Below are 25,353 nucleotides of genomic sequence, written 5' to 3'. Positions count from 1 at the left end.
ACACACTGTCAAGTTGTGCCAGGCTCTGTATACATATGAAAACACCAATATGCAAGTGTGCACATACTGGCAAGCCATGCCAGACTCAGGCTATACATGAAAACACCAATGTACAAGTATGCACATACTGGTAGGCCATGCTAGGCTCAGTATACACATGAAAAAACAATGTGCAAGTGTACACATATAGGCAAGCCATGCCAGGTTCAGTATATACATGAAAACACCAATGTCAAATGTGCACATACTGGTAGCCACCACTTTATAGCTTATGTAGGGAGGGTCTGCGCTCACTTTCACACTGTACTTATAGTGGGTAAGTACCCATGGCAATAAGGCCACTCAAACAAGATCAGCAGAGTCCCCTGGAAAAAGCAAAAAAGTGGGGACACCCACTATCTCCGCATGTCAGTTCTAAAAGAAATGATAAAGGAGATTCTGGAAATAATCTCCTGTTTGGTGTGATTCTGAAAACATTTCTGAACTGCTCTCTTTCTGTACAGCTCTTGGCTTCTGAGGTTCAGCCCAACCTGCCTACAAAGCACAGCAGCGTAGGTATTCCAGACTCCCGAATCAAGACCCACTCCAGAGGACGCATTTAGCCTAAATAGAATGGTCTAATTCCTCTGGGTGACAAAAAGGGCTGCATGAGCAGTGGCACACCTCTGTCCATAGGAAGTGGCTGTGCACTTAGCCTCAGTTACACTCACAGCATGTATTTGTTTGGGCGGCTTTGCAGTATCCCAACTACTCAAGGCAGATGGTAAGTGCAATGGTGTTACCGTGCGCTGGGGTGCAGTGACGGCTATCCGGGAACTGAATAAAACAGGTTGCACCTGCCCTAACAGACTTGTGAACACTGCTTTCTTTAAATGTTTTTTTTTTTAAATAACCATTCCCTATAACTTTAATTAGAAAAGAACAGGTCTTCCTAATAGGCAGGTATTCTTAGAACAGATTTAGAAACGCTTTTTGCTTTTAATGCAGATCACAGGAAAATATGATTCCTAATGGTGCCAAGAAAAGGTACTGTTAGCTTTGAACAGCCGTAACCTGAAGATATATTTTAAACACACACAGATGACTACAAAAATAAATGAAGAATGGAAAAAAAAACATGCAGATGGAGTAAAGGATTGAAAATCCAATCCTCGACTGAAGTGCACTTCTTCTTAGATACATGTGCATATATGGTCAGGCAAAATACTCACTTACAGAGCAACAGAGCCGGTGGCTGAAGTGGGCTGCCTCATTAACCTGTCAGCCCACTTCAGCTTTTGTGATGAGCATAAGGAAAAAGACTGAAAAGGGCTGATCTAAACCCCCTCTATAAATGGTATTAATTTTTTCGTATGATGTATAGGCTGCTACATGAAGCGTTATGCGTTGTGAAAGGTTTGCTAAAGCAGAAAGTTGGTTCTGCATTAAGCATTACATGAGCTATGCACATGAATTATCAGTGTTCAGGAGTAAATGGAAACTGCACTAGCTCTACCTTGAGTTGCATTGGAGACAGGGGCACTGTGGGCCTTTGAGCCCCGACGGGAATAAGAAAGAGCCTTCCAGTCCACTGTATCCCACTGTAAACCATGTGGCTGCTTCATAATGCATTCTCTATTCTCATGATGCCACGTGGTGAATACTTGGTGCACGCGTTTATTCCCAAGAGCCACTATTACGTTAAAAAGACCTGTGCCCTGCTAAGCCTGTTCAGTGTTCCCAATGTTTCACATGCCTTGTGAAGGCAGCTACAGTGTGGAGTTGTCCAGGCCGGGCCTGCTACCTGTCACGGCGAGCTGCTCCAGACATTCCTTATCAATGGCACCAGTACCGCCGCTTCTGGCCACCTTGATTTACTCTGAGTGGCAAACAAAGGCCTCTGCGCAATAGGACGTTCATTGTCTGTGGACGACTTGATGCAGTGTTGGGCTGTGTTCTCTGCACTACGACCATGAACAGCTCGCTAACATTGTTCAGCAGGCGTGGGAGCGCGATGAGGCGCTGGAGGTGACAGGCACACCACTGGCCAGCCGTCCCCAGCAGTTCAGCCGCTGTGGTGTGATGTCCTCTCGAATACATTAAACCCACAGAGCTTTACTTGGCCCTTCAAAAAGCCCATTGCATCCAAGTCCATCAGGTACTAAAATTACCCTCAGCACACGGGTGAAAAACTGCACTGCGCACACAACACGAAAAACACAAGAGGGTTTGGTTTACAAAGAAAACTTAATTGGGGCAAGTCAGGATGCGTATGTTCACGCATTGCAACGCGTCTAATACACAGAACTGTGCGTGTGTGGCTTAGGTATGGAGATAAGAGACATGAAAGAGGGAAAGAGAATCTTACGAGGTGTATACCACTTCCGAAAATAGAATGGCCACGAAAATGCATCCGAAATGTGAACAATAAGAATTGAAAAAGAGAAAGAACAATATTGGTGCACGGGAAGTAATTTGCTTCTAAAATGCCTATTTCCGCACATCGGGTTCCCCGTATAAGGGCATTCCTATTCCATTGACATCATTTGCCATTCTGGAATGAGTTGTGTTCATGTGTCAAACCATGTACCCCTAACCACGGAGCACCTACTGCCCGATACACGACGACTTCATTCAGTAAAGTTGTAGATGTGCCTGATGTCACCCTGACTATGTGTATCATTCACAGAAGCAATATCGATGATTGTTAAAAAAGGGTTGTACAGTAAGGTCCTGAGCAAGGGTATATTTCCTTTTTAGGTCTCAGCTGTCTGTAGGCAGATCGATTGTTTCCAATAGATAGCATAAGGCCAAGCATCGCTGTTGTGTCAGGATAGATTGACAATACCATCCTCTCCAAGAACCTCCCCGGCTGCCCCAAGGTCAAAGACAATGGTGACGCAACTATTTTCTTTTTTGGGTTAGGGGTCTTAACCCCTCGGCTGTAATTATTCACAATAAAATACAAACAACACATTTTTATTGATTATGCTCAGTAAACTGTCATGTTTACAGTTTTATTCACAGATGTTAAAGCCTAACCTTAACAGAGACGCTGATACATGTATTTTCCTAACCAGATCTAAAGAAACTTTTTCCTGGGCATCCAAATTTTGTTTGCTTCAAGTGAGATCATGCCTGGTCCCAGTGTCCCTTGCTCTGAACCTCCCTTTCCCAGTCAATATGTACTGTCCCTAGAGGAGGACCAGACCCACCTACATCCCCTACCGAGTTATGCTTGTGCAAGGGGCCTGCCTGCCTGCTAGTATACCTACAAAGGGCACCCCATACACCCATCATTTCCACCCCCCCCTCCAATGGCCTGTGTCAGCTTGGCACTCATCCGCCTGCATTGATGGTTGGCAGGTAAGAACCACATGCCGCCACCGCTCCCAACCCCGTGCCCCTGCAATCTCCATTCAAGTCGCTGCCAGCACCCCATCGAGGGTACCGTGATACCATTGTTATGTTTGTCTAAGAGCAAAAGAATGCCTTATATGGACCCAAACTGTCCCACCAATCATGACCTCACCCACCACAGGCCAGCATAGTTCACCTACTATCTGGTCTCCCCTCCACCCACTCACATTAATATGGGCAATGAATCAACCAAGCCAGCAGGTTCTCTATGAACAATTCATTGCCAATCTTTGACAAGTGAAACTTGTCCGGTAGGAAAAACGCTCACCCTTTATGCAGCCATGAGCTATGGACAACAGCCTAGGAGATCTGAACAACTTACCAATTTTATTATTCCTGTTGCTTCACTGAATCGATGACTGCCCTGACTGACTTACCATCCTTTCACTGCAACCTTGGAATGATGTTGGACCACACTAGCATGGCTTGTGGAAATTTCCTCACGAGCCAAACAACCTCTGAGACCACAAAAAGACAGAAAAATTAAAGGCCTTTGCGCACTGCATGTAAGAATGGCCCAGCACTTCTATCATCTCTCAACGCCTCCACATTGACAGGAGTCATCAAGAAATCTGGTGGCTGACTCCAATTCCCACCTGCGTACACAAGAGAATAGCGAAAAAGGATAAAAACGAGGGGATTAGAGGCGGGGCCTACAACATGTGAAGCCTTACATATCGCTTGCATCAATCCGATGTTCAACTGCCAATTCTTTGTACTGCTGGGCCTGTGAGTCACATCACTGTTGCTGCATTGGCAGCTCCTATCCTAAAATAATGTAACCCATATTCAGTAGGATCATACCCCGCTGCCCTCAGTGCCTTGTTAAGTATTCTACAGAACTGAAACTTGGTCAGAGTTGTCACATCAGCGTGCACCAGTAGGGGGCCACAATTCCTCGGGGACCGATATGATAGAAAATCCTCAAGGTTACCTTGTGGACAGCATTCATTACCTGGAGCTCTATGCAAAAGGATGTAATTGCTCCTACCAGCCTGATCTGTCTTAATATTAATCGCCAGGGAGCCATTCAGCCACTGGATGTCCACATGCTGCAATTCCCCATCAGTGTCCTCCTTGTTTTTTACTACCAATTAACCTACCCTAAAGGCCCTATGGAAGGCTGGGCAAATGCTGCCCTGAAGAGGTGGACCTCATCCAGCGACCTGCAAATGCTCCCAAGGGTGGACATGATTGCTGCTAGTTTCCCCGCATTGATGGGATGCCTAGAGTCAAGCTTGACCCCCTCCAGACCTGCCAACCCCACAACACCCTCTGTAATAGGAATGTTTTTGTCCCATCTGTATGCCCTAGCATATTTTCAAAAAAAGGTTGTTGCAGCTGTGTGGCAGCTGGTACATGTGCAACTGACCTCCCTTTGTCCCTTAGAGCCCCCAGGAATGCAAGCACTGATGTAGGTGCAAACTAGTCCTCCACCCCTGAATGTCACAGGAATTTGAACTATGTGATAAATGCCCCCTGCTAGGCACGCCTCATCCTGGGTGCTAGGCTGGTTGCCAGGACATCTGGTAAGCTTGGGAATCAAGCTGCCACAGTTGGTCCGGGAAAGGTGTAGGGAATACCGTTGCTCCTGGGTGATGGTAACTGATCTTACATCTTGAAATGAGATAAAGCATCAGCTGCATTGTTCAGTAAGCCGGGACATATTTGGCTTTAAACAGTACATTACTCTTCAGACACAGCAACACAATCTCTTTCATTTTGCCCGCTGACTGATGCAGTCTACAACTGTCATGTTATCAGACCAGAATACTACTGACTGGTTGCGAGCTGCTCTGGCCAGACGGACAAGCAAGTAGAATGAGGAAAAGCTAAAAAAAAAACAATGATAGTGAAAAGATCAAACTGCACCCAGTCCCTGGGCCATCGCTGAGCACAACATGCTGGACCTAGAATAGTACCAAAACCTTTTCTGCCTGTCACATCAGTGAACAGACCTATCCCTTTGTTGGTCCCAGTTGGGCTGTGCCACACCTCTGTCCATTTAAAATCCTGCAAAAATGCTTTCCAGATCATCGTATCCCGGTGGACCTCACTTAACAAACTGGTAGCGTGATGTTTCTCCTTCAAACCAGACAAAACCTGCGCAATTGACAGTGAAGAGGGGTGACCTATAAGAATGATGCGCAAGGTAGAAGTAAGCTGCCAAACCACCACTTGCATCTGATGCAAGGTGACCTTGCTAGCTCCCAGACATGCTTTCAAGGTGTAGGAAAAAGTGTTAACGTTCTTCAAGGGGAACCTCAAGACCCGGCAACAGAGTCCAACTCAATCCCCACAAATTCAACGGTAGTCGCAGGCCCAAAAGTCGTACCCTGAGCCAGGGGTACCCCAAAAAGTTCCATCAGTTCCTGGAAAGAATGCAAGGACTCAGCACATTCCTCTGTCCCCGAGGAACCCAGAAACAAGAAATCATCCAGGTAGTGCAATACCCACTGATGTTCCGACTTCTGCCTACAGACGCACTCGAGAAAAGTGCTGAATTTCTCAAAATAGGAGCATGAAACCGAGCAACCCATAAGCATGCATTTGTCAAATAAGAATGAGCCCTCAATTCACAACCCAGCAGATGGAAACTTGGACTTTCTGAAGCACTTGAACTTTGGGTGGAAGGGCAACCCACAAAATGAGCAACAATACTTGAATTTGCAAGTCCACTGTGGCCAGTTACAGGATCTCTTGTTAAAGTCCCAACATGAACCTTTCCTACCCCCAGCGCCTCCCGGACTGCAGGTCAACCCGAGCCTGCTCGAAGGGGCTGACCGGGAGTAGCATAAAAGCGTAGAGGCTTCATAAAATGGAGTCAAGTGTTTACAATCAACCTGATCCCAAGCTAGCATGGACCTAGTAATTTTAATCCTCCTGAACTTCTTGTCATTATCCTTCCAAGCCGTGCCGCCAAATTCATCATGCACGCACATTATTCTATTCTGGTAGCATGCAAGTTGGGTACCTAAATTAGTGAAGTGTTCTGCAATAACAGCCTGAAAATTTGAAAAACCTTTCACCCAATTTATCACTGTTTCCTCCACCCTCTTTTTGTAGGCCCAATGGCTGCAGTCCCCCAAGTGAGAGCACTCTTTACACCGTTTGGCCTCTTCCTTTCCAGTCCTATCCAGAATCAGCCCAAACATATCCACATGACTCCCTTTCCAAATGTTCTCCTTTACTTCCATTTTAACATGTCGACCCAGCTGGTCATGCTCAGACTGCATGTCCCCCAGACCGATATCCACCAATGATGTCCTCATACCTGTTTCTGCGGATTCCTGGGCAGGGAGTGCAGTCCCTATCACCGATGTTATGGAGTATCAATGGTCCAAGAAATTCCCTTCCTGTGGAATGCCCAGTTAGAGGGAGTAATTCAGTGGGAACTCAAGGTTTAAGGGGTATGGACCATAACCCCTTCCGTAAAATAATCCAGCAACGGTAAAGAGATGAGAACCCATGTTCATCAGTTGTGTCAGAAACGTCTTTATTTCGAACTTCACAAAGTGTAGGAAGTGAACCAAGTGACAAAGTTGTAATAAAGTGAATCCAATGAAATCCAAGAATGTAGAAAAATTTGCATCAGCCGACACGTGTTTCACCCCTTACGGTGAATCCACCTGGGGCTTTTTCAAGGCTGGAAGCAAATTTAAAATGAGTACAGTAAGGTCACTTGTAACCCGTAGGCTCTGGTTTAATCAAATAGTACGAATCTCAGCATGCAAAAAATCATGCAAGTCTGTGACCATTCCAAAATTCCTGTGTACTCAAACTCAAAGGGAAAGAGAGCAGAAAGAGAAGAAAGTTTAAGGAAAAAAGATTTTATGGTGATGAAAAAAGGGATTTAAAGAGTCACATTACCCGAATGTGAAAAAAAGAGAAAATTCAGATTATTTTTTGGAGAGTGTGAAAAAGATAGCAGAACCCAAACCAGTCCGCTGTGATTGTGACTCTTTAGTCCTACTGTTAAAGCGATCAATCAATACGAGCATCTGTGTGAGGAAAACAGTTCTTAAGTCTGAGTGATTGTTAGTAGGTGACTGGTGCTAAGAAAATTTCCGTAGTTGCTATGTTTAGTGAATTCTGCGCAGATTAAGTTTAAGTGAGTAATTCATAGAGACCACCAGGAGACAACATAGATTCATACCAATGAAGTATTCATGGTCATACATCACTTCATCATAATTATTGGTCTGAGTTAAAGGGAAAAACAATTTCACTGATTAAGAGAACATTAGATATCTTACAAAAAAACTTGAGAGAATTTTTTTGATTAACAATATGCAAAGTCCAGTATAAGTAAGTCATATAGTTAAAGGGAGTGAAAGTCAAAATATGACCACCATTTTAAACGAGTCCGTGTAGAAATGTATAGTGGAAAGTTATTGAATTATGGTTATCTTTTTACCCAAAGGACAAAGGCATTATACAAGCAAATTATAGAACTTCCCAATGATCAACATATTAAAAAAGATGAGACAAAATTATATAAAGATTGCAAGCAGTTTCAGGAAAGAGCTTGGAAACTGCGACTGAAAGGAGTCCTAGGCCATGAGATTACAAACGAACTATTTCGAAAATTATTCGTATTTTAAATTGCGGGCAGACAGTTGTCCAAAGGAAAGTAATTTGGGTCATAAAGGTAGTAAGATAGAAGGGGCTTACCCAAATACCAGGCATGAATAATTTCCAGTTGTGGACGTCAGAAAAACGCAGAGTGCGCTTCTTATTTAGGCGCCATCTTGAAACAGTGTTCCCCCGCGGGTGCGCATTTACATAGGGGCCTAGTGTTCCCCCGCGCGTACGCATTTGCCTGGGGGCCTAGCCGTAACTGGTGTAGTCCGTTCTCGATATTCTAATCTGTGATCATAATGTTGAAAAAGAGGAGAGTCGCCATATTTGAAAAGGTTCGGGGGCCCTTTATACCTCTAAATAATGTACAAAATTTTCATATTAGCATGGCGAACATCCCTGAAATGAATTATCAAAAAGGTCACATTTGTTCATAGGGATCCTATAACAGAGCCATGGTCACTAGCGAGCATACTCGTAATAAACCCCTTATATGTAGTATATTCATATTAGCGTGGCGAACGTCCCTGAGATAATTTAACAACAAAAAAGTTCAAGGGGGTCATTCCGACCCCGGTGGGCGGCGGGCACCGCCCGCCGGGCGGAAACCGCCCAAACACCGCCCTGCGGTCAAATGACCGCGGGGACCATTCTAACTTTCCCGCTGGGCCGGCGGGCGATCTTCAAAAGATCGCCCGCCGGCCCAGCGGGAAAGCCCCAGCAAAGATGAAGCCGGCTCCGAATGGAGCCGGCGGATTTGCTGGGGTGCGACGGGTGCAGTTGCACCCGTCGCGATTTTCAGTGTCTGCCAAGCAGACACTGAAAATCTTAATGGGGCCCTGTTAGGGGGCCCCTGCACTGCCCATGCCAGTGGCATGGGCAGTGCAGGGGCCCCCAGGGGCCCCACGACACCCGTTCCCGCCAGCCTCTTCCTGGCGGTGTAAACCGCCATGAACAGGCTGGCGGGAAGGGGGTCGGAATCCCCATGGCGGAGCTGCAGCGCCGCCATGGAGGATTCCCCCAGCCGGGGGAAATCCGGCGGGAAACCGCCGGACCCGGCTGGGCGACCGCCCGGTAGGAATACCTGATGTAGCACCGCCAGCCTGTTGGCAGTGCTACATCCGGCCTCCACCCTGGCGGTCTATGACCGCCAGGGTCGTAATGAGGCCCCAAATGAGCCTGGATCCAATTATTAGAGAAAAGATTAAAAAGAATAAACCGGAGTGCATGGTTCAAAATATTGCAAAAGAAAAATTGGAGACAGTAGCAAGAAAGGATAAAATGGAAAAAGAAAAAGAGAGAAGAGAGGGAAAAATGTTGTGAAAGAATACAATAAAAATTCAGAGTATCCTAGAGAGAGTAAACAAATGAAAAAAGCGAAAGATGTAGAATTACATTGCGATAAGACAAGTACAAGTTAACAATGCAAGAACATTTAAGTATCATTCTACATAAATAGAAAAGGGAGATGGATTAAAAATCAAAGGACATCAGTGATGGTTAGAGCCAATAATGCCATTTCGGATCCTTGTTGAGACCTCTCCGCACGGTGTCATAATGAATTATGACCCGGCTTTCGTACTGACGTAGTTGGAGTTGCAAGTTACCCCCCCTGCGATGGGGTTTCAGCTGTTTGAGACCACTGAATGAGAAGTAGCGGTCATTGGGATGATGTTCCAAATAATGTTCCACCAATGGCTGTTTAGTGTCGTTTTTCTGTATATTGCGAAAGTGTTCCTGAATCCTAATCTTCAATGCTCTGATCGTGCGTCCAATGTAAGCTTTTTTGCAGGGACAGAAAATAATGTAGACAATATTATTACTTTCACAATTCATGAAGTCTGTAATCTTGAAAGTTTGATCATTAATAAAAAAACTGTTTTGGATTTTGAGAGACCAAATTTGCAGATGGAACATTTCGTGCAGCAGTAAAAGCCAATGGGTTTTGTTAATACACTTGGTGTTGGAGGTGTGTTTTGATAGAATGAGGAGCAAATTTTATCTTTAAGGTTGGAAGCCCTTTGAAAGCCCATTTGGGGATATGGTGAGAGATGTTGATTGATGGAAGGATTGGTTTGAAGGAGATACCAATGTTTGTGAAGTGTTTTACGGATCAAGTGGTGACCATTATGATAGTCCGTGATAAAGCGTATCACAGGGTTCTTTTCATCAAACTTGGGTTTGTAGAGCATCATATTACGGTCAGATTTAGCGTAATGTTTTTTAGTCTTATTTAGATTACGAATGTCGTAACCTTTAGTGGAGAGGCGTTGCATAATCTCGGTAGATACATTTTCATATTCTGAAAGTTCACTACAGTTTAGTCTTGCTCTTCGAAACTCTCCCGCCGGGATATTGCGTATAATGCTTGGTGGATGACAGCTGGAAGCATGTAGAATAGAGTTTGCCACGGTCTTTTTTCTGTGCAGGCGAGTCTGTAGCTTTTCATTCTTAATGTATAGGGTTAAGTACAGAAATTCAATCGTTGATCTATAATATTGATAAGTGATATCTATATTCCATCTGTTCGGTGTTAGTGATTCCAAAAAATTTTGTAGTACCAATTCTTGTCCTTGCCATATTAGCAAGATGTCATCTATATAGCGACCCCAAAAGATTATTGGGGTCATTTCGACCTCGGCGGTCTTTTGACAAGACCGCCGATGGACCACCGTGCTGAAGACCGCCAGTGGTGGCGGTTTTCCGCTCGGCGTATTATGACTGCTGGCAGCCCTCCGTCCTTTTTTGGACGGAGAGCCGCCAGCAGCCATACTGGCGGGCGGCAGGGAAGTGGAGGTTGCTCCACCTCCACCAGCACGTCAACAGAACACCGCCCACTGAATCACATTCTGTGATTCGGCGTGGCGATGTTCTGTTGACGGTGTGGTGGTGGCGGAGCAGCCCCCATGGATCCCGTCCCCTTCCGGAGGATCAACGGACCAGGTAAGTTGATTGTCCGTTAGGGGAGGGGGGTGGGGGGGGTGTTGTGTGTTGTGTGCGTGCATGGGGGTGTGCATGTGTGTATGTAGAGGGGGTGTTGTGTGTTTGGTAATGAGTGCGTGTCTGTCTGTCTGTATGTATGTCTGTATGGATGTGTGCGTGTATGTCTGAATGTGGGTGTGTGCGTATGACTGTGTGTGTGGCTGTTGGCATGTATGTTGGTGTGTGTGCGGGTATGTGTGTTGGTGGTGCCTGCGTGCGTGTCAGGTGTGAATGTGTAATGTAATGATAGTGCTCACCACCATGGATTTCATGGCGGTTCCAAACCCCATGAAATCCATGGCGGTCAGCCGGGTCATGATACCGCCGGCGGTATTGTGACGACCACCGGCCAGGAGACCCAGGTCTCCAGCCCAGCGGTCGTCTCCGCCCTGGCGGTCGGATCGGAGAAGTGGCGGATGACCATGGCGGTAACCCCCATGGTCATAATTCAAAAATTTTTACCGCCAGCCTGTTGGCGGTAACACCGCCGCTTCTCCGCCGACCGCCAGGGTTGTAATGAGGGCCTATGTGCTGAGAAAAGGTTTCAAACTTCTCATTCCATAGCCAAAATCTTTCTACGGCTCCCATAAAAATACAGGCATAGGGTGGAGCAAATTTTGCTCCCATCGCAGTCCCTTGAAGTTGTAAATAGTAATGTCCATCAAAGAGAAAAAAAATATTTTGGAGACAGAACAGAAGTAGTTCAATTATCATTTTGTTCCGTTCAGTGTAAGTAGCTGATCTTGTGGAAAGACAACTTTCTACTGCTTCTAGACCATCTTGATGTTTAATTGAGGTATAAAGGCTTACTACATCTATTGTTGCTAAGATGTAGTCAGACTGCCAATCAATATTTTGCAATTTTTGTAAAACGTCCTTAGTATCTCTTATAAATGATGGTAAGTTTTGCATAAAAGGTTGTAACTCAGAGTCTATTAGTGTACCCAGATTATAGCATATAGAATTGATTCCGGAAATTATTTGTCTGCCTTTGGGGGGATTTTCTCCCTTGTGTATCTTTGGTAAGATATATAACGTCGGGATTGTTGGATTTCGTATGAAAAGAAAATTCTGTTCTTCAGTCAAAATAAATTTTTGGGACTGCCAAAAATCAAGTAAGTTTTTAAGTTTCCCTTGAATCTCACTTGTGGGATTTGTTTGAAGCTTTTTGTAATGTGTTTAATTGTTAATTTGTCTATATATTTCATGAAGGTAATCATCTTTATTGAGGATCACAATATTTCCTCCTTTATCAGCTTCCTTGATACCAACTGTTTGATCCTGTATAAGTTTATCAATAGCCTTTTGTGTTGGATGTTAATATTTCCTGGTAAAAACTGTTGTTTCTTAATATATTTCCCATATTCTTTATCAAGATCTTGTAATATTGCCGTAAAGAAGACATCTATTGAATTTCCCGCTGGTAAAGTTGGAGTGAAAGTAGATTTAATGGGAAGATCAAATGATTTATACGTAGAGGTTTCCAACCCTAATTCCTGCGATATGTCATCCACTGTTAGGTCTTGTTCTTCAATGTTGGAGAGATTGCTTAGTAAACATATTGCTTCTAAGTCTTTAACTGTAAGTCCACCTGAGCTTGCTGGTAATTGAGTTGAATGCCTGTTAGATGGTAGTGTTGAAAAAAAGGACTTAAGTTTGAGTTTCCGAGTGAATTTAAACAAGTCAATTTTTGTCTGGACTACGTCCCAACTATTTGTAGGACAGAATGATAATCTGGTTACGGCTAGGCCCCCAGGCAAGTGCGCACGTGCGGGGGAACACTTGGCCCCTATGTAAATGCGCACACGCAGGGAACACTGTTTCAAGATGGCGCTTAAATAAGAAGCGCACTCGGCGTTTTTCTGACGTCCACAACTAGAAATTATTCATGCCTGGTATTCGGGTAAGCCCCTTCTATATTACTACCTTTCTGACCCAAATTACTTTCCTTTGGACAATTGTCTGCCCGCAATTTGAAATACAAATAATTTTCGGAATGGTTCGTTTGTAATCTCATGGCCTAGGACTCCTTTCAGTCGCAGTTTCCAAGCTCTTTCCTGAAACTGCTTGCAATCTTTATATCATTTTGTCTCATCTTTTTTAATATGTTGATCATTGGGAATTTCTATAATTTGCTTGTATAATGCCTTTGTCCTTTGGGTAAAAAGATAACCACAATTCAATAACTTTCCACTATACATTTCTACACGGACTCGTTTAAAATGGTGGTCATATTTTGACTTTCACTCCCTTTAACTATATGACTTACTTATACTGGACTTTGCATATTGTTAATCAAAACATTTCTCTCAAGTTTTTTTCGTAAGATATCTAAAGTTCTCTTAATCAGTGAAATAGTTTTTCCCTTTAACTCAGACCAATAATTATGATGAAGTGATGTATGGCCATGAATACTTCATTGGTATGAATCTATGTTGTCTCCTGGTGGTCTCTATGAATTGCTAACTTAAACTTAGTTCTGCGCAGAATTCACTAAACATAGCAACTACGGAAATGTTCTTAGCACCAGTCACCTACTAACAATCACTCGGACTTAAGAACCGTTTTCCTCACACAGATGCTCGTATTGATTGATCGCTTTAACAGTAGGACTAAAGAGTCTCAATCACAGCGGACTGGTTTGGGTTCTGCTATCTTTTTCGCAATCTCCAAAAAATAATCTGAATTTTCTCTTTTTTTCACATTAGGGTAATGGGACTCTTTAAATCCCTTTTTTTCCATCACCATAAAATCTTTTTTCCTTAAACTTTCTTCTCTTTCTGCTCTCTTTCCCTTTGAGTTTGAGTACACAGGAATTTTGGATCTTCACAGACTTGCATGATTTTTTGCATGCTGAGATTCGTACTATTTGATTAAACCAGAGCCTACGGGTTACAAGTGACCTTACTGTACTCATTTTGAATTCGCTTCCAGCCTTGAAAAAGCCCCAGGTGGATTTACCGTAAGGGGCGAAACACGTGTCGGCTGATGCAACTTGTTCTACATTCTTGGATTTAATTGGATTCACTTTATTCAACTTTGTCACTTGGTTCACTTCCTCTCACCGATGTGCCTGCAAGAGACGCACTGCTAGTTAGCGGAGTGACCAGAGATAAATTTCCCTACACCACTATTTTAAGCTGCAGGGCCCCACTGACCCCTGCCACAGACATGACTTCAACCTGCACACCCTGACTCCCCGATGGAGCAATAGCCATTTACACCACCAAGTTAAGTTGTGGCAGCCCACTGACACTTGCTATAGGTGCACCGCACACTTGCACTCCCTAACAAACCGTAGGGTCAAGGTGTGCCACCATCCTCCTGGCCCTCTTCACGTTATCACCATCTGCCACACCCACAAGGGCACCCCACAAAAGGGGAGTGAATATTATTCCCACTTCAGAAAGCCAGGGCAACACATTGGGTAAGTTAGCTACCAAGTCAGGCTAACCAGGGCCTCCAGCCTACTTAACCCCAATCGCCATACAACTGTTACAGTTCTAGACAATGCTATCATTCACAGCAGGCACCACTACAGCCGAGACACTACCCTGTGACACTACCTGACCAGAGTTACCTGCCAACAGGATATGTGGATTGCCCACAGGAACTGCTGCCAACCCCTTCTGGGTTCCCTGACCCTTACCTTCTTCTGAACCAGAGGAAATGCCAGCCTAGGTGCCATCCCTGGTCTCATTGTCCTCACTGCCGGTGTTACAGTTTCGCTAGACTGGCCCCCAGTAGCCTGAACCCACAGCAGGACCACCATCTCACCCACTGCATCCATTCTACGCATTATTGCCTAGAAAACCACCTCAGTCCATGGGCGCTTGGATCCTCTCTTCGCACCACCAGGCAGCCTTTGAAAGAAAAAGGGGGCTTACAACCAACATGAATAAGTTGTACCACAAATCTCCTCCACAATCAACCAAATGAGGGTAAACAACCTTAAGTCACAAAATATCAAAATATATGGAGTTCCTGAAGCACTTGCAAGGTATGGCATATGCCTGACACACTGTGGTAGTGTTTCTGGAACTTGTTTTGCTTTTTCCCGCAGGTTTTGCTGGTTCTCTCTTAGTGGCCGTAAGGTACTGGGCACTTTCCCACTGTTAGTACAGTGTGAAAGTGCATACACATTTTCTATATATGTTAGGAAGTGGCGCTGGCCAGTGTGTACACGCGCGACCACTGGTGTTTCAAACATGTGCTGAGCCTGGCATAAGAGACCTGATGTGCACACTCGCACCTATGGTGTTTTCAAACATATTCAGCCTGTCATAGCAGGCCTGTGTGTGCACACGTGTACCAAGTGTGTTCTTAAATATGTGTCTAGCCTGCCCTTGGCAGGCTTGGTGTGCCCAAGGGTACACATGCCCAGGGAGTGAAGAAAACTCATGTGTGTTTTCACTGCCAATGAGGATTCTCTGCACATAGGTTAACATGGGTGAAGTTTACACTTTCTCCTAACTGCAATAAATAGTCGATTGCAGTGGAGCAGCCTCATGATGTTTCCTATCATTGAAATCATCCTGACAAACCCCTTCCTATGGTAAAGGTGGTTTTGTCAATAATAACTGAAAAATGCCAGTACTAGAAAGTGGGTATTTTTCTCCTCTGAAACGCTTTGTGTGCCTTTTAGTTCAACTTTATTTCACACTGGTGGCTGGGAGATCACATCTGTGCATTCCCCAGCAACAGCTATAAACTGTGGGTACACAACTGGAAAGACAGACCTCTGCTATTTGAGAGCCTGGCTGGATAGATGGGAGGGAATGATTTTGACACTTGGCCTCTCGGGCCAGATCGTAGCCCCACTAAAGATTAAGATCTGCATTCCATGGCCCCATGGCAGATAGGACTAAAATCTAGGGGCGATGTCTGTGGTTCAAAGGGGAACCCTCTGGACCCCTCCCAAATTCAAAGGTACACTACAGTATAACTACTGGTGCTACACTGCAGCAAACAAGAGACATGCTTGTAGGGACGCAGGACTGGAGATACTGGACTGCAAGGGGCAAACTGCCAGCGGAATCTGTTGTGCACCAGGAGTAATTACTGCCCTTGGAAGAGACTGTGCACCGTTCCTGAATCGTGGCTGGACTGGGCTGATTGACTGCTGCTGTGAGGCACCCCAAAGTGTGCTCTCCAAGGGCTAGTTGGCTTGCCCCCTGTTTTTTGGTGGAGGTGTCAGGGACATCAAAGACCTCCTAAGAGGGACCTACACCTTCTACCTGTGACATTGGGAGAGCAATGCCCTGTCAAGTGCCTGTGTCATCTGTTGGATCGCATCTGGTAGAATCAGTGTGAGCATGGAACCAGGTATTGACCTGGAGACCGGATTGCCTGGTGCAGAGCCAACAAAGGAATGGCCTGTATTCAAGGAGTGTGGCCCTGCATCGTGGGGTCTCAACATGCATAGGCATCTTGTTGGTGGTGAGCGGATTCTCCAGTTGCGGGACCCAACATGGCCTGCTTCGTTGACCATGCAGCATTTCTCTCATACGACACGCCGACAGCATGCTCATTGCATGCAGTGTCCAATTCACAGGGTGTGTCCCTTGGAGGTATGGGCATACCCATAGCAGTGCTACATCCTACCTTGCATCGTTAAACTTGTGCTCTTTGTGTGTAATCAACATTGTCTGGTGCCACTCAAGTCATTGCGTACCAGATGCTGTACCTCATTCTAGGGAGGTACGGAATTGGTAACTCATTGTGCATGACTTCAATTGTCTGGTGCAACAAGTCACTGCGCACCAGAAGTTGTGCCTCATTCCAGGGAGGTACAGAATTGGTAACTCTTTGTGTGTGACCGGGATGTTCTGGTGTGACCCAAGTCATCGTGCACCAGGCGTTTCCCCTCATTTCATCCCAGGGAGGTACAGAATTTGTAACTCTTCGTGTGCGATCGGAATTGTCTGGTGTGACTCATCATCCCACACCAGACGTTGTGGCCTATTTCCAGGGGGCGCGGAGGAGCGGATTTGTGTACTGGTGTTCTTGGCTTGGCTGGGCGCTGTTGTGAGCAGCATGTGTTCTATGGTGATACTCTCCCCATACTTTGCAGAAAAGGGCATGTGACGGAGGACACAGTGCGGAGATCATTGAGTGAACTTCCTGAGTGGGGCCAAACCTCCAATTGTCGACTGCTGACTGTTTAGCCTGTTATCTATTTTCCCCCCTTCCTTTCCCCCGAGACCCTGAATAAGTGTGACTCTGGTCACAAATAACCTAGTACCTGAGGAAAGGTTTCTCTCATCTCTAGCCCATGGGGGTGGGGTTGAAGGGGTTGGTTGAAGGGTGGAGGAGGGTTTGGCACCAAGGGGTCTGCAACTACAGCAACCACTGACCTGCCGGATATCAGTGCACGGCATTAGGGTGCTGGTAGCGAATGCATAAGCCACTGATATCTGTGGCTATAAGAGCCTCCCTGATATTTGTGGCACCGCATAGCGGTGTGGAATTAGAGTGTTGGAGTGACTGCCTGCGATCAATTGCACCAATCGGCATTGTTGTCATACATGTTGTTTCCTTGTCAAGAGATTATCATGGTTGGCATTGGTTTTTGCCTGTGCTGCTTAGGCCCACAAGGCTAGTTAAAAGTGCTGTAAATATTGGTGTATACAAATTGCTGCTACAGGTGTGAACTGGGACGCACCCTATAACTGTGTGGTATTGAATTGGAATAATTGTGAGAGTGGGACTCAGGCTGACAATGTTTTGCACCGCATGAGGGTGTTGGGAGGGAAAGCAGTATTTTTTTACTAAGTGTACATATTGCTGATGTCGTTTTAACATGGTTGGGTCTAGTACGGCTAGTTGTTAGAAATGGGGTCTTTGGTTGGCAACCCCCTGTTGAAGCAAGGAACCTCAGTCTAGTCAGGGTAAGGAGAATCACCCTCAGTTAACCCCCGCTCACCCCCTTGGTAGCTTGGCACGAGCAGGCAGGCTTAACTTCAGAAGCAATGTGTAAAGTATTTGTACCAACACACACAGTAACTCAGTGAAAACACTACAAAATGACACAACACAGGTTTAGAAAAATAGGTAATATTTATCTAAACAAAACAAGACCAAAACGACAAACAGCCAACATACACAGGTCAAGTTATGAATTTTTAAAGAATAAGAGGCTTAAATCCTTTAGAAAACAGTCAGAACACTATTAGCGTGAAAAAGACCTGGTTTGCGCCAAAATAACACCGCACTGGCGAGTTCTCACTCACAAGCAAGACCGTGTGTCGTTCCTCCTCTGGTCAGGTTGGCGTGTGTCATTTTTCCTCTCTGCAAGAGAACAATGTGTTGATCCGGGCAGGCACCTCGGGTCCAGGCAGGCTTTGCATTGATTTTCCGTGCCCAGCAATGTTGCTTCGAAATCCGGTCGCACGGTGTAGAGCAGAGGTCTTCAAACTTTTTAATGCTGCGCCCCCCCAGCTGAAAAATAAAAATCATTGGGCCCCCCTCAGAATTTTTCACAATAATTTTATAAACATGGCAATGTTTAAATATGTCTAAACCCATTTAAACTTTGCAGTTAAGTACTGTTACCTTTTTAAAACTGCAATAACATGCTTCTGATTAAAACAAAGGCCTGTTATCTGTATAATATTTTTTTGGCCAGAGTCTGGGCACCCCCTGGGGTCACTTGAGGCCCCCCTAGGGGGGCCCGCCCCCCAGTGTGAAGACCTCTGGTGTAGAGGGAAAGGATACTCTGACACGCGTCGTTAACAGCAGCCACTGCGGTGCTGCGCGCCATTTCCCCAGCCATGTTGCGTCAATCTCCCAGCCGCGATGCAGGTGGAGCGTCGATTTTAGCCATGAGGCAGGCCGCGTGTCATTTTTCAGCCGCAAAGCAGGTGGTGCGTTAAAACTTTCCCTGCACGGCTGTCTTTGCATGTATTTCTCTCCTTTTCCACCAGCTGCACCTTTCAAGGGCCCAGACACAGGTTAGGGCACCACTTGGCAGGCAGGACTCTCAGCAGAAAGCCCACGTGCTGGCAGAGAGAAGTCTTTGCTGTCCCTGAGACTTCAACAACAAGAGGCAAGCTCAGTTTCAAGCCCTTGGGGACTTCACCAGTGGGAAATCACACAAAAGTCAGTCTTCGTCCTCTCTCAGGGAGAAGCAGCTACTGCAGGCCAACCCAGCAACGCACAGTCATAGGCAAAGGGGCAGTACTCCTCCTCCAGCTTCTCCAGCTCTTCTCCTTGTCAGAGGTTCCGCTTGGTTTCAGAAGCAATCTGATTTCCAGGAGTTTGGGTGCTCTTCTTATACCAATTTCTGCCTTTGAAGTAGGCCTACTTCAAAGAAAAGTCCCTGTTGTTTTCACAATCCTGTCCTGCCCAGGCCAGGCCCCAGACACACACCAGGGAGTTGGAGACTGCATTTTGTGAGGGCAGGCACAGCCCTTTCAGGTGTAAGTGGCCCCTCCCAGATGGCTCAGCAGGATGTGCAGGCTACTCCCCAGCTCCCTTTGTGTCACTGTCTAGAGGAGAGGTGCAAACAACCCAACTGTCAAACTGACCCAGACAGGGAATCCACAAACAAGCAGAGTCACTGAATGGTTTAAGAAAGAAAATGCCTACTTTCTAAAAGTGGCATTTTCAAACACACAATCTAAAAACCAACTTCACTAAAAGATGTATGTATTTTTAAATTGTGAGTTCAAAGACCTCAAACTCCAAATGTATATCTGCTCCCAAAGGGAATCTACACTTTAATCATATTTAAAGGCAGCCCCCGTGTTAACCTATGAGAGGGAGAGGCCTTGCAAAAGTGAAAAACGAATTTGGCAGTATTTCACTGTCAGGACATATAAAACATGTTAGTATATGTCCTACTTTAAACATACACTGCACCCTGTCCATGGGGCTACCTAGGGCCTACCTTAGGGGTGTCTTACATGTAAGAAAGGGAAGGTTTAGGCCTGGCAAGTGGGTATACTTGCTGAGTTGAATTGGCAGTTTAAAACTGCCCTCACAGACACTGCAGTGGCAGGTCTGAGCCATGTTTACAGGGGTACTAAGGAGGGTGGCACAACCAGTGCTACAGGCCCACAAGTAGCATTTGATTTACAGGCCCTAGGCACATCTAGTGCACTTTACTAGGGACTTACTAGTAAATCAAATATGCCAATCATGGATAAGCCAATGTACACATATCATTTATACTGGGAACACTTACACTTTAGCACTGGTCAACAGTGGTAAAGTGTCCAGAGCAAAGGAAACAGCAAAAACAGAGTCCGGCACACAGAAAACAACCTAGGAAGTAGAGGCAAAAAGTTAGGGGAGACGATGCCAATGATGCCAAGTCTAACACTAGTGTTTTTTTCAGAATGTGATTTATTCCCAGAAGTACATGATGTACATGATGTGTTAATTAATGTGTGAATTGAACATACACAATGTGTGAAGTCTGTTTTATGAAGCACGGTGTATTTGTTGTGTAAGAGTGCTGTGCCAATGCTTTACACGTTGCCCCTGTGGTAAGCCTGACTGCTCAGTGCCAAGCAACCCAAAGGTGAGCGCAGGTTATACAGTGAGTGTACTCACCCACCCTTGATGGGAGAGGAAGGATCTGCCTGGTTAGGACCTCACCTCAGCCAACCAGAACATGCTACCTCCAAAAGCATGCAATTTTAGATAAATAGTTAATGGCCCCAGAAACAGTGCCCCGAGGTCTAGTCTGATGCCCAGTCAAATAGTAACAAAACCACCAAACACCCTAGACAGTTTGGTCAAAACACATTAAACTTTGCCCCTAGAACAGGAAAATACAATTGAGCTGTAGTGTTGGGCCCCCCAGACCCTCATGCTACTAAATGAGGTGACAGGGACACAGTAATAGGGTTCGTATAACTGGCCTGGGGCACGTGCGCCCGGCCCTTTTTATTAGCAGAGTCACCTGATTGGTGACACCTGTGATGAATGGGTGTGGTGTGAGTGTGGAAGCGAGCCCCGAGCAGAGTGGCTGGTAGAAACACTAGAACGTGTCCAGCAGGACACTACGGCCCATATTTATATTTTGTTAGCGCCACATTTGCGTCATTCTTTACGCAAATGTTGTGCAAACTTACAAAATACATTTGTATTTTGTACGTTTGCGCCACTTTTACGTCAAAACGTGACGCAAAAGCAGCACAAAAAAAAGTATAACTATAGGCTTAGTTTAGTTTAGTTTAGTTTTATGGATTTGTAGAGCGCATAGCTACCCTAAGGCATCCCAGGTATAGAAAAGTTATTGGAAGCTGCAGAAAAGGACAAATTAGCGACTGAAAAGAGTAGTTTTCAGCTTCTTCCTAAAAAGAGATTCTGATGGTTCGTGGCGGAGTTCAGAAGGCAAGGCATTCCAGAGATGGGCAGCCTTAATGATGAAAGAGTTACCTCCCCATGATCTCTTGACACGGGGTATATAGATGTGCCGAGTAGATGAAGATCTCAGGTGTCTCGAAGGAGCGTAAATAGAGATCCGCTTTCTGAAGAAAAGCGGACCCCTATTATGAAGAGCTCTATGGGTGATACACATGGATTTAAAATGGATGCGCTGTTTAATCGGAAGCCAATGAAGTGTTGCAAGAGCCGGCTTGGCAGATAGGTGCCTGGGAGAGTTCGTAAGGAGTCTACCTGCCGCGTTCTGCACAATCTGCAGCTTACTTATTACATACTCTGGGGAGCTAAGGCAGAGAGAATTCCCGTAATCCAGGCGGGAAAGAACCAATGCCTGGACGAGAATTCTTCTGGAAGAGACCGGCAGAAGATTAAGAATCTTCCTAAGAGATCTAATAAAACCAAAACAAACAGAAGAGATTCTTTTTGCTTGTAATTCCTTCATGAGACGGGAGTCTAGCACAAAACATAGACTTTTTACCTGTACCTTAGGCAGGGGCAGACTAATAAAGGGTTCCGAACGCAATGTTAGAGGAGAGGCTAGAGAGCTATTGCCTACGATCGGTACTTCAGATTTGCTATCATTAAATCTAAGTTTGGATTGAATCATCCAATCACCGATATCCTTCATACAGCTGGCCAGATTGGCGGAGGAAGAATCCCCAATACTCGAGAGGGAGACCACTAGTATCATCAGCGTAAGTGACCATTGAAAGATTGTAGGGAGTGACTACTTTAGCCAAAGAAGATAAGTAGATATTAAAGAGAGTTGGACTCAGGGAAGAACCCTGAGGGACTCCACAAGTTAGGGGAACAATATCAGACAGAAAAGATCGATCCAAGACTTGGAAAGTTCTTCCTATGAGGAAGGAAGAGAGCCAGCCAGGAGAGCGCCAGGCCTCTCACGCCTGCCTTGGAGAGTCTGTCACAGAGGAGAGTGTGATCAACCGTATCGAAGGCTGCGCTAAGATCGAGGAGGATGATGGCAGCATATCCTCCCTGGTCCAATAATTGCCGGGCAGACTCAGTCACCGTTAAGAGCGCAGACTCTGTACTATGTTGGGTTCTAAAGCCCATTTGAGTGGGGTGAAGGAGCTCATTACTCTCAAGATAACTCATCAATTGCAAGCTTACATGTGCCAACTACTCTTTGCCAATTATAACATCACCCACTCATCCCCCTGAGCACCTAAAACAATGCAGGAGATAAACACACCTAAAACAAAATTGTTACCTGGACCAAAAATATAATTGCCCCCACAATTGTGCCAACTACACTTTGCCAAATATAACAGCCCACACTCTCCCCTTCAGCTCGTAAAAAACAATTCAGGAGAAAACAGTGCTTGAAATGGAAAAATATAAGTGCAGGTACTCTGTTTCAGAGTACCTGCTTTTTTCTGAGAAGTGCCGGTACTCTCCAATGAAAGATATTACAGTTTTCTTGAGAAGAGCAGGTACTCTCCCTCTCACAATAAAAAAGTGCTGGTACTCAGTACCGGACAGTACTGGCCCATTTAAAGCACTGGGAGAAAACACACCTAAGAACAAAAATATTCCCTGGGCCAAAATTTAAAATTGCCCCCACAAGGCCCCATTTGCGCCCACTCCTCATTTACAGCCACAGCGTGCCCACACTGGAGCTGCCACCAAGTACAGAAATACCCGGGTTGGGCAAGAAAACTCTTGAGCGAGTGCACCTCCCGGCAGAAGATACCTGCACTGTTTCTGCACAACTGCGCGAAGAGCGGAACGTGTCGGCAAAGATTCTGGCCAACCTGCAGAGAGGGATGCTTCCAGGAGCATTTCGGTTAATAGTATTCTGATTGGATGAGTTGCATCCTTCTACTGACTGCTTAAGGAAACTAGGGCCATATGTGCGAACACTTTTTCCCATAGACACAGAATGTGTAAAAACCTTTGCTACATCTGGCCCCTAATGTTTTATTTTGCATTTAGCACCCTATGGCAGAGAATGTATTTCCTTGCTCTCTTTCACTCCTCTGCTTCATGATGCTCTGTATCCTATACCATTTGCTGCTGCTCTTCCCTCTCTCCATGTTGATCTTTTTTGTGTTATTGCTTTATTTATGGGAGCCCAAGAGCTCACTTACCTTTTCTGTGCTTTGCATGCATTTGTTTTTCACTTTTTTGTATTCACATTTTTCTTCCAAACACAGCTGTCTGCCATTTAGGACAGTAAATTAAAGTTGTCTGCCATGCATCGTGATGCACGCATATCGGCGTTCATTTTGGAATGGGTTTTATTAATTAGAAAGATTGTGTCTTGCCCGATTTTTTTACCTTCGAGTGACAAAAAGCCTTGCTAAAGACCAGTGCCGAATTTGTTAAAGAATTAGTGCTGGTGTCCAAAGCTCTGCTCAGAAGCCCCCGGCCAGAGCTATTAACAGTTAACAAATGTCTTAATATATAACACAAACTCAGGCTTTGCCAGTTTATGTGGAAAATTCAAGATACGGCTGATAACCTCAGTTACCACTAGGTGGGGCCATGTCCTGGAGAATTACCTGGATTTACACACACATCGCAGTTCTCGAGTTTGCAACCCCAAAAATGATATTAACAGCTGGAAAACATGTGTATCTGCTAGGTATTGTTATGTGTATACTTGGCATTGTCGTTTCTAGACAGAGATTTTCAACCATAAATATCTATGTGATTAGGACCCTTTGTATTCAACAGGCAATAGACTTGTTTCACAATTAGCGGCAGGATTTACTGTTATACTAGTCGGAGATAGTTGTCGCAAATCTGCCGTATCTTGAACTTTCCCCTTAAACTAGTACAGCCTGCGTTTGTGTTATATCAATACATTTAGTTAACTTTGGCAGAAGAGCAAGACTGAGGCATGACATGAGAAAAGCATTGCAAAGCGAAAATGTATATGACACCAGCAAGGTAATGAAGCAGTCAGCAGAAGATTAGTCTGTTGCTGCCACTGACCTTCGCTTCAATAGCAGAATGATGCTTGAACTGTCCTAGGGCTTGGAATGCATGTGCCAACTGTACTGTAGTGTTGGGGGCCCTAGGCCCTCATGCTACAAAATAAGTGACGCAGACACAGTGGTAGAGTTCTGTAAACTGGCCACAGGCACGTGCTCCTGGCCCTTATTTTATGGCAGGGTCACCTGACTGGTGACACCTGTGTTGGATGGGTGTGGGGCGTGAGTGTAAGGCCAGCCCTCAGCCAGGTGGCTGGTGAAACACTAGAACGTGTCCCGCAGGACACTACAAGTAGATCCCAGTGTGCTCATCCCAAGCCCAAACATCTTGAATTGGAGAGTGAGAACGGCTATTGTGCCCATTGTAGTAGGTAGTCTGAAATGCAAGATCCACTGAGTACCCAATACCAACCCTAAACCAGCTGTAACATAGCCAGGAGGGCCCCAGGAACCCTACGGTGCAATACCGCCATCCTCTGGGGCTGTGTGCAATGAAACACTGACCCAAAAAGGTATAGGTGCCACAACAATCCGTATCAGAATGGAAACATCAAAAAACAAGCATTTGCAATGCAACATGTCTCGCGGTTGCTCGTGTTAGAGCTAATAGCGTTGTAAACTCCTAACCGGTCTTTTCACTCGTAATGAAACCTATCTGCAAAATTGCAATTATGTACGCAACCGGAACAAGTGCAATTAACTGTGTAACAGGGTCGATATTATGCAAAGCGCTCAACTTCTGCCAAGCGAGATCGCGCTGCGAAAATAGAGAAAAAGTAGTCCACAAACCGGACGGAAAACAGCGAGCCTCGCATGTTTTCTGTACTTGGTCGCTGCGCTCGAGGAGGGCTAACCACCTGAAAAGGCATGACGTATGCATGCCTCCCGCTAATGAAAGCAAGCAGATTCCAACAGGCAAGCCCACGAACCAAAGAAAGACACTGGCGTGACGTGGACGGGGTTCCGAGCCCTTTTTAATTCCTAAAGCGTCTCATAGCGAAACGCATGCACAAGCGCAGCCGACGCAGGCTCGACC

General features: G+C 45.4%; 1 protein-coding gene across 1 annotated transcript in view; it reads left to right on the top strand.

Moving 5' to 3' along the window:
* Nucleotides 1–25,353, top strand: part of STRC (stereocilin) — a 293,114-nt gene that overhangs the window by 210,518 nt on the left and 57,243 nt on the right. The gene's annotated exons all lie outside the window — the stretch shown is intronic.

Source organism: Pleurodeles waltl, chromosome 3_1 (genome assembly GCF_031143425.1).
Source record: "Pleurodeles waltl isolate 20211129_DDA chromosome 3_1, aPleWal1.hap1.20221129, whole genome shotgun sequence".
Taxonomy (NCBI): Eukaryota; Metazoa; Chordata; class Amphibia; order Caudata; family Salamandridae; genus Pleurodeles; species Pleurodeles waltl.
Note: the sequence above shows the minus strand (reverse complement) of the source record. Positions and strands in the feature narration are given on the sequence as shown.